We start from the raw sequence: 14,567 nt of genomic DNA, 5'->3' as shown, positions 1-14,567 counted from the left end.
TGGGAAAGAGTTTTGAAACCAGTAAGTGGTTTAGAGTTGCAGACAGGGATATCTTTGCCTTTGAATGGGAAGACTGGATACTGGAAGAAAACCTGAAGTATAAGTGGTGTGTTCTACCCCAGGGATATACAGAATCTCCTAATCTGTTTGGGCAAGTGCTAAAAACTATTTTGGGGAAATTTAGGGCTCCCCCAGGTACCCAGACGTTGTAATATGTTGGTGAAAAAGAGGAGGTCAGTGAGTCCTCCCTGGGAAGAGGGGAGGGCTCCGAGTCTCACAAGAAAAGCTACCGTTTTTGGAAAGGGAAGTAAGATACTTGAAGTGCCTAATTAGTGAGGGAGTAAACTTTAGGTGCTCAATCAAGCCCTACAGTTAGTGGAAAAGAAGGAAGGGAATGTTTATGTTGATTCTAGGTATGCCTGAGGGGAGGAAAAATGTGGGAAGAAAGGGGTATGGCTAACAGTAGGAGTAAGACACTACATCCCTACAAGTCCTGAGAAGCATCTTATTGCCTGAGACCATTGCCATGGGACATGTGAAAGGGAATCCACCTCGTCAGCCGCTGGAAGCTAGAGAAAAGGGAAGTGAGACTGGGCTGGCCCCCTCCCCTGTTGGTCTTGATCCTCTCCTTTCCCCAAGTCTCACCGCTGACCTTGGTCAGAAGAGGAGAGAGCTGGGCCCAGGAGGACTGTAAGGGTAAATGGCACCTCCCTGACAGCCCAGAAGTGCTGAATAAGGCAACCTTGAGGCAGATTTTACTGCAAGGCAGTCTCTGGGACCTCCAAAACCTGCGTCTTAACCTGGTTCTCAGCTCCTGGCCTGGCCACCCTTGCACACTACCTAGCCGATGTTGCCTTATTTGTCAAAGGGCAAGTGAGTCTGCTCTGTGCCAGGCCCCGGCAGGAGCTAAACCCGGGGCCTTTTCAGGAGGACTTGACTGAGCTGCTTTGGGTGGGTCTCCTCAGATACCTACCTGCTTGTCATAATAGACCATCTGACCTCATGGGACCCAAACTACTGCTCAGGCTGTTAGATCTTATTGGAACAAATTATTCCCAGATATGGGAGGGGGAGAGCATAGCCACGGACCAGAGGGGTCATCTTACCTCGAAGGTTCTCCAGTCCCTGGCAAAGGCCTAGGAGATTACCTGGGAGCTCATACTCCTTGGCCCTCCTTCCTCAGGTAAGGTGGAACAAATGAACCCGGAGACCAAGAGGCAGCTGACCCTCCTCAGAATTAGGGCCAAACCCCAGAGGAATGTTGGATAATCCCTGTGAGCTCCTCTTTGGACATCCTCATGGGGAAGAGGAGAGGGAAACTGGGACCCCATATTTGACAGCAGAGACAAATTCCTCAGGAATTATATGGTAAAACATTTGACTCTGTGCAGAATAAAGGGCTGATTGCTCAGACTTCACCTCTAGAGTTCCCTGGACACAAATTTCAGCCCAGGGTCTGGGTGCTGATGGGAGATGGAAAGAGGAAAAACTCCCTCCCTCGGGGAGGACCTTTCCAAGTCTTGCTGACATCAGACATCACTGGGAGGACCAAGGAGAAAGGCTGGACTCACCACCTTCGGACTAAGGGATCAGTTACTGTTCCCACTGAGTGGGCTGAGGATTCAAACTATCCCCGGGGACCTCCTGCTGGGGGGACACATGAACCTTGAGAATATGTGTAGGAAGTTTGTGATCTGTTTCTTTAAGCAATTCTGTTGTTTCTGACTTTAGTGATAGACATTTTTATTCTAATTACTGGGGACACAAGTAGTTGGAGTGATGGCTCCAGAGAGGAGCTGGGGGTACAGAGTCTCAGTTTATAAAGACTGAGCAACCTGGAGAAGGAGGTTCCATTAGACAAGGATGGACCCCACTAGATAAAAAGGACAAGTCAGGTCCAGAGAGATTGGAGACTTAAAACAAATTGGTTGAGGAAATGTTATCAAGAATGGTGTGAGAGGTCTTCAAAGGATAAATAAAAAATGGAGGAATTGTGAGTAATTAACATGAGTGAAGTGAAGATGCTCTCATGGAAAAATAGCCTTAAACTACACTTTACTTGTGACTTAGTACTTTATAATAATGTTGAGGTTGGGAAAGGGATCCCAAAAGTTTAGGATCACAGACCAGTATCATGATCTGTCTCAAAAGAATTTGCAAGCTTGAACCCATTTCCCAGTCAAAGGGCAAAATTTATTATAATTGTTATGCCATTATAAGTGGTCTAAATTCCAAGAGAATTTAGCAAAGCAACCAAAGCAAAGAGACACATTTATCTAGTTCTTCATGTTATAGGTATGCTAATTTTGTGGCACAGAGTTAGGACCAAGTGGTCTCTGGAATTTGGTTCTCACTGACCCACAGATTATCTTTCTGACAGTCAGCAAAGGACTGAGGAGAGGTCTATTCACTATTGTCTCAGGCCTTTGGTCCTGGGACTACCCTGAGGCCAGGAGATTTGACAATCTAGACAGATAGTTATTTTTAGATTAGGTGTGGGAGTCTCCTGGGTCAGACTCCAAAGCCAGAGCACTTAGAATTATTTATTGTTAAAAACAGAAGTCCCTAATGGTCAGGGAACCTCAAAATCATTGCTGTCTCCCCTAGAAGCTATATTACATCAATAATATATAGCTATAGCTAAAAGTTGAAGGTGTTGTCCCCTCCTATTTCCCACCACTTCTAAATGAGCATTTTTTAAGTATAAAGGTGATGATGGCTTAGAATTCTATACCTGCTTGTATGTCAGTTCTCTAGGGAAATTTAAATTAAATTAAGAGTTTATCATTATTTATTTGTATTCTGTTTCTAGATTAGATTTTTGGGATTAGAATGTAAACCTGGATTCCCTCAAACAATGGGAGAAAAGGCCAGTAGGGAAACTTTGGGGGCTTCTGCCTTCAGGCTATTTAATTTGGTATTGCAGTTTATGTTTTGCACTTCTGATAAACACCTTGTCAGATAGGAGATGCCCTTTCTCAGGAGATCATAATAAAAACTCTTTTTGCTTTTTCTTACTCTGAGAGTCTTTGATTGTTTTTGTGGATGACACTGTCCCACACATCTGCATTTCTCTATCCCAAAGACAGTCTGGGAAAACTAAGTTCCCATCAAGTTTGTCATAAAGCGTGCTCTGACTGTCTTTAAAGATGCTAAGACTATCCAGACAGTCTCAAAAAAGGATGGTCTGATTAAGAGTTTTGGTCTCCCATCACTGAGCCAATGGAGACTGAATGAAAGTTGATTGAGTTTCCAGCCTCTCTTTATTTTATGCAAACAGGACAATCTGGGAAACTGACCTGATCATAACTGACAAAGGAACAGCATGGACTTCTCTTAATTCTTGAAAATAAATTAGTTTAGTATTCACTTCATGAATACTTTGAGGAGGAAGAAAAGACTAGGTGTTAGTGTGGATATTATTTTAAAAACAGGCATTTTTAAACTTTAAAAAACTTTTTTATTGATTTTTTTTAACATTACCTTCATTTCCAAATATATATTTCCCCTTCCCACCCTAAGAGCCTTATAGAAATAATAATACAATATAATAATAAAATAGCAGGGGATGGGGAAAGGGAGAGAAAGCAGTTTCAGAAAAATGAAACTAACCAATATAGCAATAGTCTGATAAAACTGCAATATTTCACACCCATATTCCTATACCTTTGCAAAGAAGGGTAGGAGTTATACATAGCTTTCTAAACTGGGAGAATCAGAAGTCAATATCTTTTAAGTAGATCTTTCTGGAGGATCAAGGAAGGATCATAAACCAAAGAACTGGAAAGAAGTTGTTTAGGGGTCTTTAAAAGAGGAGATGACAGAAGGAAGAAAACAATGGATTTCTTTCTTTCTATGGAAGGAAAGTGCACAATAGTCTGAGTTTTAGCCAGATCTGTCAGAGACACATTTTATTATTTTACAAGCATTTTGTTTGGAGAGAGATTCTGATCAGAATTTCCTTTGCTCAACAGACAACTCTCTTACTTAAGCAATTCTTAACTCATTTTTCTAGTAGTACTGACACAAGAGATGAAAAAATTCCACAACATTGACAAAACCAAAGTACTTATTTTTCAGTTAGGGTTTCAGTTTGATTTTTTTTTTTTACCAAAGGGACTAATAGTAACTTTAATATTGATGCACATATTCTTTTGGGGAAGATATGTTTTGGCCCCAAACTAAGGACAGTTAGTAAAAGAGACACCCACTTCTTTTCTTTTTAATCTATTGGGAAATTGATACTTCAAATTTCTCAAGACATAAAATAATTTTTAGGATTGTTAATTAGCTATTTATTTCACCTTAGTTCTGCACTGTTGAAACAACTACTAGTCTGTATCTTCTAGTAAAACTGTCCAGCTTTAAGTCCATCTTCTTGTCCACAGCTATCCTCTCCTTGAGTGTTGGAGTAGTATCTGAGGACTTTTTCCCTGTCACCATTCATCTGTGGACCCCTCAGACTTACAGGGTCACTTCCAAACCTAGACATAGGCAACTCAGAATAAATTCTTGTTCACCCAAGGTCAGGAAAAAATTATTAAAGAAATCACCCAATCTGAATCTTAGTGGCCCAGGCTAGATAAGTACTGACGGAAGGCCTGTGTAGGGAGATAAAAACAAACTTGTGGAAACGGAGTTGTGGGTTCTTCTGACTGTTCAGTCAATGACTCTAGGATCTCAGAGTCTAGGCTTTTTAGTCCCTAGTCATGATTAGCCAGAAGCAGGTCCCAAAACTTTACATGGTAGACCAGAACCAGAAATGTCAACTCTTAAGTATGCATCATAGGATAGCCCCAGAGGAGAATTCAAACTCAATACACTTTTGAGGAAACCGATTAGGAGTTTTATTCATAGAAGAAAAGAGAGATTAAGAATATCAGACAAAAGACACCGCTTCTTTAATTCCTAATTTTTGGAACACAATGGAAACCTTATTGGATCTGCCAGCCACAAGTCTCTCCCCAGTTCTGTGCATCCTCTATTCAGCCATCACAGTTATTTTCCTAAAGTGAAGTTCCAATAATGGTACCACCCTATTTGATAGCTCCAGTGGCCCCTTCTCATCTTCAAGATCAAATAACAAATCCTTTATTTAGCTTTCAAATCTATTCCTTCATAATCTTCATAATCTATTCCTCCTCCCTGTCTCATCTTCTTATACCCTTAATCTACTTCAATCCAGTGTCACTGCTGTGCTTTGTATTCCACAAACATCTCCGGGCTCCAAACATTTTCTCTGATTGTCCCCCCCTGCCCAGAATATTCTCTCTCCTCCTCTTGACTTCCTGCCTTCCTTTAAATCCCAGCTAAAACCCTGCCTTCTACAGGAAGCTTTTCCTAACCCCTCTTAATTCTATGGGTTTCCCTTTCTTTATTATCTCCTATTTCTCTTGTCTCTACCTTGTTTGTACATATTTATTTCTTTGTCAGCTCCCCCATAGACTATGAACCTTAATACTGATGGAATAAAACTTCTAGAGGAGACAGCAATAATTTTAAGGTCCCTTGACCTTAGGGGGCTTCTGTTCTAACAATGTCAGTGATTCTAAATCTTCTGGCTTTGGAGTCTGTGATCCTGAGGACCTCTGATCCAAGAATGCTATTGTTCTGTCAATGACTGTACGTTTTCTGGCCCAGGAATATATTTCTTCCCTTAGACTTTAAGGAAGATATATTAATGATTCTGAGATTCTCTAACATTGTTCGGACACGCTTATCAGTCAATGATTCTAAAGTCTTCTGGGTTTGATGGTCCTAGGTTATCACTGGTCAGTGATAACCAAATTCCTGAGATCATTCCTCAGTTCTACCTCTCGGCCATAAAATGAGCATATCAGTAACATGAACTAGATAAATGTGTCTCCTTGCTTTTGGTGCTTTATTAAATTCTTTGGACTTTAGCACACTTTAATTGGCTTTACAATTATATTAAACTTTGCCCCCTGACTTGGAGATGGGTTTAAGCCTGCAAATTCTTTTGAGACACCTTGCAACACTGGTCTGCGCCCCTCAACCTTTTGGGTTCCCTTTCCAACCTTAACATTTGGTGACTCATATGGGGAGAGTCTGACCTCCCCTGGCTGGATTCCCTTCTTGTCAAAGTAAACCCTCCATTTTTTCCCCCTCAATCCTATTGCTGGGACAATCCAAGCCACTGGGAGACTTGTCTGGGTCATTGTGAGCTCCATGCTAAGTTTTCCTTGACTGGGGATGCTCAGACTTCAAAATTCTTGCAATTTTTGTCAAAGTTCCTAGGGAACCTTTGCCACCTTTTCACTTTCTCTGGGATGCCAGGAGAGATGAAGTGCTACAGGATGGCTTTTGGAAAAATTTTATGGTTTTTGACAAAGATGGGACAGACCTCTTTCATGTCATTTTTGTCTGTGTCTGAATCTCTGTGCAGAATGTCTGTATCATGTTCATTGTGTAAGCTAGATTTTGTTACCTGGAAAGATTTAAAGTTCAACCAACAAGAAAAAACTTGTATGCTATAGTAAGAATGCTGGGAAGATTTCTTAAAAAGCCTAATTTTTTTTCTGTGGACTTCAGTTCTGACCAGGCTGGGGACTACACAAAAAAAATTTAGCTAATTGAAACTAAAATAGCATCTTAGCAGATTCTCAAAGTTTTGAGAGCAATGACTAAAAAGTTTGGCAGTTAGTCATTTTAAGATGGCAAGAAAAATTCCTGAAACATTGGGAATAATTCCAGAAATTTACTCCATTCTGAGAGAAAAAACCAAAAACAAACTAGGTAAATAGCAGCTTTTTGCTAACCCTTCCTTGACTCCTATCTTACAATGACAATAAACTTTGCCCCTTGACTTGTTTACAAAATATATGCAAGGGTAATTTTTCAACATTGATCCTTGCTTTCCAAATTTCCAAATCCAAAGGATCCAAACAGATCCTTTCTGTTCCAGATTTTTCCCTCTTTACCTCCTCTCCAGGATGGGAGGTAGTCCAATATATGTTAAATATGTTAAATCCAATATATATATGTAACACATTTATACAGTTATCTTGCTGCACAAGAAAAATTGGATCTAAAAAGAAAAAAAAATCTGAGAAGGAAAACAAAATGCAAGCAAACAATAAAGAAAGAGTAGAAATGCTATGTTGTGAACCACAATCAGTTCCCACAGTCCTCTCTCTGGGTATAGATAGTTCTCTTCATCACTGAACAACTGGAATTGGTTTGAAGCATCTCATTGTTAAAAAAAGCCATGTTCATCACAGTTGCTCATCACATAATCTTATTACTGTGTACATTGTTCTCTTCATTCTATTCACTTTACTTAGCATCAGTTCATTAAGTCTCTCCAAGCCTCTCTGTATTCATTCTGTTGGTCATTTCTTACAGAACAATAATATTCCATAATATTCATATACCACAATTTATTCAGTCATTCTCCAGTTGATGGGCATCCACTCAGTTTCCAGTTTCTTGCCGTTACAAAGAGGGCTGCCATGAACATTTTGGCACATATAGGTCTCTTTCCCTCCTTTAAGATCTCTTTGGGATAGAGGCCTAGTAGTAACACTGCTGGATCAAAAGATATAAACAGTTTGATGGCCCTTTGGGCATGGTTCCAAATCAGCAAGCATCATATGTAATGGAGATAAACTGGAACCATTCACCTAGATCAGGGGTGAAACAAGGTTGCCCACTATCACATTTGATAAGCCTGCAAATTCTTTTGAGACACCTTGTGACACCGATCTGCGACCCCCAACTTTTTGGAATCCCCAGCCTCAACAGTACTACAGACTTATACATTTTTTATTTCTTTTTCTGTTCTTTTATCTTCCTTTCTTTGCTGTTCTTTCAGCTTTTTTTGTTTTGTTTGTTTGTTTTTTTAACATCACTATAACTTCCCAATAACTACCCTCTTCCATTAAAAATCTTGTAATACTGAATGTAGTCCAGCAAAGTACCATAAATCAATACATTGGTTTGGCTGGAAACTTAACTTCTCATTCCCCTATTGTTATCCACCACCTCTTTGACAATAGGTAAGAGGCCTTAGAAGTTAAGTTCTTCTCACTTTTGCCTTTTTCCTATTCTCCCTTGGATCTGTATATCTTTTTGTGGATGTTTCTAAATGTTCTTTTCTTTATTCCCCTTTATGGCTGAGTTTCCTTCCAGTCTCTCATAAATTAGGTAGCACGCTGAATAGTATCAGATGTGAAATTGGGAAGACCAGAGTTAAAATTCTCAGATATTTAATGGCTGTATGACTGGGGCAAGTCATTTAATTCCTATCTGCTTCAATTTCTCCATCTATAAAAGGGATTAAATAATAGCACTTACAGCAATACTGTGAATATTTAATCGTGTCTTTCTCTGTACATCTTATGTGGGAGGGCTCTCTACAATAAGGGAGAGATTTCAGAACTAGGTGTTCCTTTACAATCCTTCCTAATTCTAGCTCTTTATAGGACCCAAGGTCATGCCCTCTATTACTAAGCACCCCAGGCTAATTTACTAAACTGTGTTCAGTCTTAAAGGAACATGAATTCTAAAAAAAGAACCCAAGTTATTTACTATTTTTGTCTCTTTTTCATTATTTCATTATTTTCATCACTTCAACCCGGAGTAGAACTATTTCTTAAATAAACCTTAGGCTTGGCTTCTGTCTTGGTCCTCCCCCTAACACAAAACACGAATCCACAGGCTTGTTACGCTCTGCTTAAGGATGTTGCTTGAGGCAGCAAGGTGGCCCGGGGGCAGAGCTGGGGCCGGGTTCTGATTCAGCCTCAGACCCCCACCAGCTCTGTCTCTCTGAGCACCTCACCTTATCTCTGCTTGCCTAGGTGTCCACACACATAACACAGTGGCAGGATTGTTGTAAGGACCCAAGGACACAATAGTGGTGAAGCATTTAGCACAGCGCCTAGCACATGGTAGCACTATATAAATGTTAACTTTCAGCATTATTATTACTTCATTAAATCACGAACACCGCTGTTTTAAGTATCAACCTTTTGGGGTTCATTTTGTGTCTGACTTTTTGCGACCCCATTGGGGTTTTCTCAGCAAAGACACGAGGGAGGTTGGCCATGTCCTTCTCCAGCTCATTTTACACATGAAGGAACTAAAGCAAACAAGGTTAAGGGACTTGTTCGGGCATTTTCTCTTCCCCTCAGACCTGCTCACTCTGGGTAGTAACTGAATGCGGCCCTCTGATTGGCCTGGCACGTTGGGGCTCACTGTTCATGGGCAAGTCTCAGCCTGAGGACCACGCGGTTACCTTGAGACCAAAGGAGAAACGGCAGCAGCTCCTGGGTCCCAGACGTCCTAGACATAAAATGGAAGAGGTCCCAAGGGCCTGAGAGCCAATTGCAGACTCGCCTCATGGTATTTGATTTTTTCTGCTCCCCCACAGCTCCAATGCAAAGCAGGACACGTGGTTTCAGAAGCTGTCTCTCAAGATTTAACTCAGTTCCAACTAATCAAGGATGGACAGAAGCAGCTACACTCAAAGAAAGAACACTGGGAAATGAATGTAAACTGCTTGCATTTTTGTTTTTCTTCCCGGGTTATTTATACCTTCTGAATCCAATTCTCCCTGAGCAACAAGAAAACTGTTCGGTTCTGCACACATATATTGTATCTAGGATATACTGACCAATTTAACATGTATGGGATTGCTTGCCATCTGGGGGAGAGGGTGGAGGGAGGGAGGGGAAAAATCGGAACAGAAGTGAGTGCAAGGGATAATGTAAAAAATTACCCTGGCATGGGTTCTGTCAATAAAAAGTTATAATTATAAAAAAAAAAGAAGCTGTCTCTCCCTTTATTGTCTACTAGCCCCACATGTTGCTCCATGGCCAGTTCTCTTTGATTAAAGGGCATGTCCCCTTTATCAAGAAGCAAAGCACACGTCTCCCTGAAAGCGGCCAGGGCCCAGGCTTACCATTTCATGGAAGATGCTCCTGCCAGGACATGTGTCAGGGTGAAGGCCTACCCTCACACATTCTCCAGGAGACGGTCATTTACCCTAGAGTCTTAAGGGTAGGACTTCCTCTGTGCATACTGTGATCTTCCAGCTCTAGCTAGCTTGTACAAAGGAGCTCTTAAGAGGATAAGGGATTCCTTGGATTCCTTTCATTCTCCTCTCTTTGGGGAACTTGTTCCATCAATAATTCCTGTAGAGGGTCACAGTCAGTGGGGGAGTTCTAGGTAAGGTGCAAGACCCTTCAGCCCAGAGGGAACCTGCTGATAATGTCTGGTTCAGATCCCCATCTCCCCTTGGGGCATCTCAGCCTTCCTTCGAGGTCAGGGGGCAGTTGAAGCAAAGATACTTGCAGTAAAGAGGCATCTACATAATAATAGAAGGGTTATTATAGTTAGCACATGCTCAGTGTGCTGTGGTGATGTAATTGTATTAGAGTATTTAAGGCAGAGAGAACTTGAAATAAACGGACTCTATATTTGACCATCCACATGAGTCCCTGCCTCTTCACTCTTCTTCTAAGAACAAAGACTGGTACTGAGATCCTCCAGAGAGCTAGTATGGATGGTACAAATTCTCTCCCTCTCATCTCTCCCAAACTATTTATTCTTTTCTTGATGCATAAATACATATTTAGTCCCTATCCATATTCGATTCAGTTCAACAAGCATTTATTAAATGCCTATGATGTGCATAGATACTGTGTTAGACACGGAAGATAAAGAAGCAAAAAGGAAACAAGTCTTATTGAGCGGGGGAATAGCAGTCCTTCTATATGATAAGCGTGTCCTAATCTAACTTATGTAATGCCCACAACTGTTCCCCAGTCTGTCTCTAGGTGACCTCTATTGTCTGGTGGTCACTGAAGGTTCCAAGATCCAGAGCCATCATGGTTGTTTCCTTTTGCAGCATTCCAAGATCCTTTCTGGTGTCCAGGCAAGCCCATCCTCACCAGCAGCTTAGCCGCTGCTGGCCTGACTTCCAAATAGCCAGGAATGGGAGTTCCGGATCTCCGAGTCGAAGTGACTCTCCCACACCATTCTGCATGTTTGATGCTTATGCAGACGCTCCGGACATGTCTGGTGTGGTTGCCATTAAGAAAAGTTCATCCATTTTGAAAATTGTGCCACCACAGAATATAAGTAATGAAATCCTGTTTGTGTTCATTCCTTGGGCCTGCACAAATCCTAAAGCTTTTCTCTCCCTCGGTGCCTTCTAAATGGGAAAAATAAAAGACATACAGTATTTCATAAAAATGGAAGAGCTCTTCATTCTGTCGTTGGTAAATAGTAATGATTCTATCCTCCCTGCCGTATTCCTTCTTGGTCTGTCTTCTCTTCAGCATAGCTAAAAGTAGCACAGAAAGGCAGTGGATTAGTACCTTCCATGTGAAAAGTATTGATATTGTAATTATAGAAAGTATAAGAAGTTTTCTTATACATACAAAAGCACCTACCCTCATCTTGACTCACATTCCTCATGTTGAAGGTTTTAAGTGTAAAATCATTAATATATAATATTTCACAAATTTATCATAAATTGGCTCATATTTTGTCCTTATCCCATTAATATTCTGAGCTCCTCCACATTTCTCTGTGACCAAAAGTAAAACAAATTCAATGGAGATTGATAAGAGAATTCCATCCTCACAATCATTGTATTACAAATAGAATAGTCAGGTACTTGGTTAAGCCTGATCATAGCTGGTTGGGCTTCTTTCTAACTCAAAAGTTAGGGCCACAAACATTCTAGTCTTATAGGTATTTATTTTATAGGTATTTAATTTCTTTGTTCAGATCAACAATTTCACAACAATCCCATCATCCATTACTTTACAGTACTGAGTACTTCCTTTTAAATTTCTTGGAAATATCTCACCCTCTTGGTGAGAAGCAGGTCTACACTGAATTTTTTTTTTTTGGTTGGTTCCTATACCTTTTGAAAGATGAGAGATTACAGAGGGCTTTAAATGCCAGGCATTGTTGTAATTCTGTTCTGAATCAGGCACTGTAAAAGGAAGGACCTTTGTACCACAAGACACAGTAATACTGAACCTAATTCTCATGCTGGGTTGGTGATGGTGATGAGGTCAAGGTACTAATTCTTAGTTTGAAATAAACATGTGGCAAATTCACAATGGCCATTCTTTTTGCCAAAAAGTAGGTTTATTTAGGAGAAAAGGTTGAAGACAAAATAAGAGATAAATAGGCACCAGGACTGGGCAAATATGAAATAGAGTTGGAAGAGCAATAGGAATATCATTATCAAGGAAAAGAGTTTGGAAGACTCTATTAAAGGAATATCTCATAAGGCCTGAATATGCCATTAACTGGCAGGTTAAATCCATAGAGGAGTTTAGCAAAATTAGCCATATAATAAGATTTTTTTTTTTTAATAGTAAGGAGAAAGATGCCATTAAAGGGAAGGCACTATGAGAGAGAGAGAAAGAAAGAAAGAGAACCTCATAGTGGGCTTAGGCCTGAAAAGCATTTAGCAAAGACCTTCATCAACAGATTTTTTTATAGGGGAAATATAACCTGGGGGTTTCTCAGGGGAGGAGGGGTGCTAGAGTATGGGACCCTGCCGAGGAGGAGTACCGAGACCACTTGACCTTTGGGGCACAGTAATTTTCTGCCCTGTTGCAGAAGTGGGAAAGGTTTCGGCCTGAGGGTCACAGAGTAGTTACTCATAAGCCGGGATGCCTAGACAGGGCCTCTCACGTGTATGGCAGATACCGAGCGGACACAAAGGCCACGAGCCTTCTCTGAATGGTGACTGGGGATTGCCTACTGTTCATGTGCTGATCACGCTCAAAAATGTATATCAACAAGGCTATGCTGCATAATACACTAGAGCTCTTTTCACACTCTATGAGCCTCTGAGATCAAAGGGCTCATCATCAGCCACAACTGAGGGGCAGTGTCAGGGAGCTCAGAGGGATAGATCAAAGGGGAGATAGAAGGAATACCTGGCAGATATGTCAGGTCCCAGACCTGTCTAAAAGATACGCTAATCAATGTCTCAAAGGTTGTTTAAAGATGCCCAGAGCTTGGAGGATAGACAATGGAGGCTGATAAAGAAATCTATTCTCACAATTATTCTATACAAACAGGATAATCTGGCACTAGTTAAGCCTTTTTATAGCTGGCTGGGCTTCTTCCAGACTCCAAGAAGCCATCAATGGTGGTTGTGTTCTCAAAGGAGGAAGGTAGAACACCTTTACTTTACCTTTCTATCCCCTTAGGGCATTTCTCTATATTTCTAGTATTCCTTTTCAACTCCTTGAAAGTTGGCTACACTCTCAACTAGCTACACTCTCAACTTCTACTTCCTCGCTGCAACCTTGCAAGTCTGGCTTTTGATCATTTTGTACAGAAACTGCTCTCCAAGGCCATGGATGATTTTAACTTCTAAATCCAATAGCTTTTTCTCACCTCCACTTCTTTGACTTCTACACTTGTGATATTGTTAATGCACACTTTTCACATGATATTCTTTTTTTTTTTCCTAATTCTCCTGTCTGCCCTACCATTTCTCACCTGGTTCACCATCAAAACTCACTCCCTAAGTTTGGGTTATTCTCAAAGATTCATCCTGGGACCTTTTCTCTTTTCTCCTGATATTCCCCTGGTGAGCGCCATAACTTCTATAACTTCAATTTTCACCACTATGCAGATGACTCCTAACTTTATATCTCCCATTCTAATTTCTCTTCTAAATTTTACTCTGCTTTCACCAATTGTCTGGCAGATATTTTCACCTGATGGCACCTCAAATTCAATATAATCAAAATAGAACTCATCAGCATACTCTCAAACCTGCCTCTTCTCCCAAATTCCCCATTTCTGTGGTGGGTATCACCATATACCTTGGTTTGAAATCCTTTAATTCCCATATCAAATAGTTTTCCAAGTCTTGCAGATTCTTTATTTAGAATCTTTTGCCTCTGCCTTTTTCTACTTTCATGGTCACCATGCTAGTTTAAGACCTCGTTATCCATTTACCTGGATTCTTGCCATAGCCTCTCAGTTGTCTTCCTTATGCTCAGCCTTTCCAGCTTCTTCCCTATTTCCAATCCATCCTTCACTTAGCTGTCAAAAGAACTTTCCTGGCAATATGTTTATGGAAATATGTTTGGAACGTATGGAAATGTGTTTAAAAGGATTGCACATATTTAGCCTATATTGGATTGTTTGCTATCTTGGGGAGGAGGGAGAAAAAAATTGGAACACAAGGTCTTACAAGAATTAGTATTGAAAACTATCTTTACATGTATTGAAAATTAAAAACAAACACACAAACCAAAAGATCTGAAAGAAGCCCCATCATTGCTCTAAAGACTTACAGTGACTTACAGCCTCCAGGAAAAAATAGAAAATCTTTTCCCTAGCATTGCAGGACCTTTGCAATATACCTTTAACCTATCTTTCCATCTTTACTTCCCACCCCTCCTTTTCCTGCACTGCTGTTCCCCGACTCCAAGCCATCTCCTACATTCGGGCGTTTACCTGGAGGCTTATGCATGCCCCCACCCCACCCCTCACCTCTGTTTTTGGAATGAGTCCCTTTTCTCCGTTGGCCCTTCCAGAAGACATTTTTTTTAAGG

This window comes from Sarcophilus harrisii, chromosome 2 (genome assembly GCF_902635505.1).
Source record: "Sarcophilus harrisii chromosome 2, mSarHar1.11, whole genome shotgun sequence".
In the NCBI taxonomy this organism is placed as follows: Eukaryota; Metazoa; Chordata; class Mammalia; order Dasyuromorphia; family Dasyuridae; genus Sarcophilus; species Sarcophilus harrisii.
Note: the sequence above shows the minus strand (reverse complement) of the source record.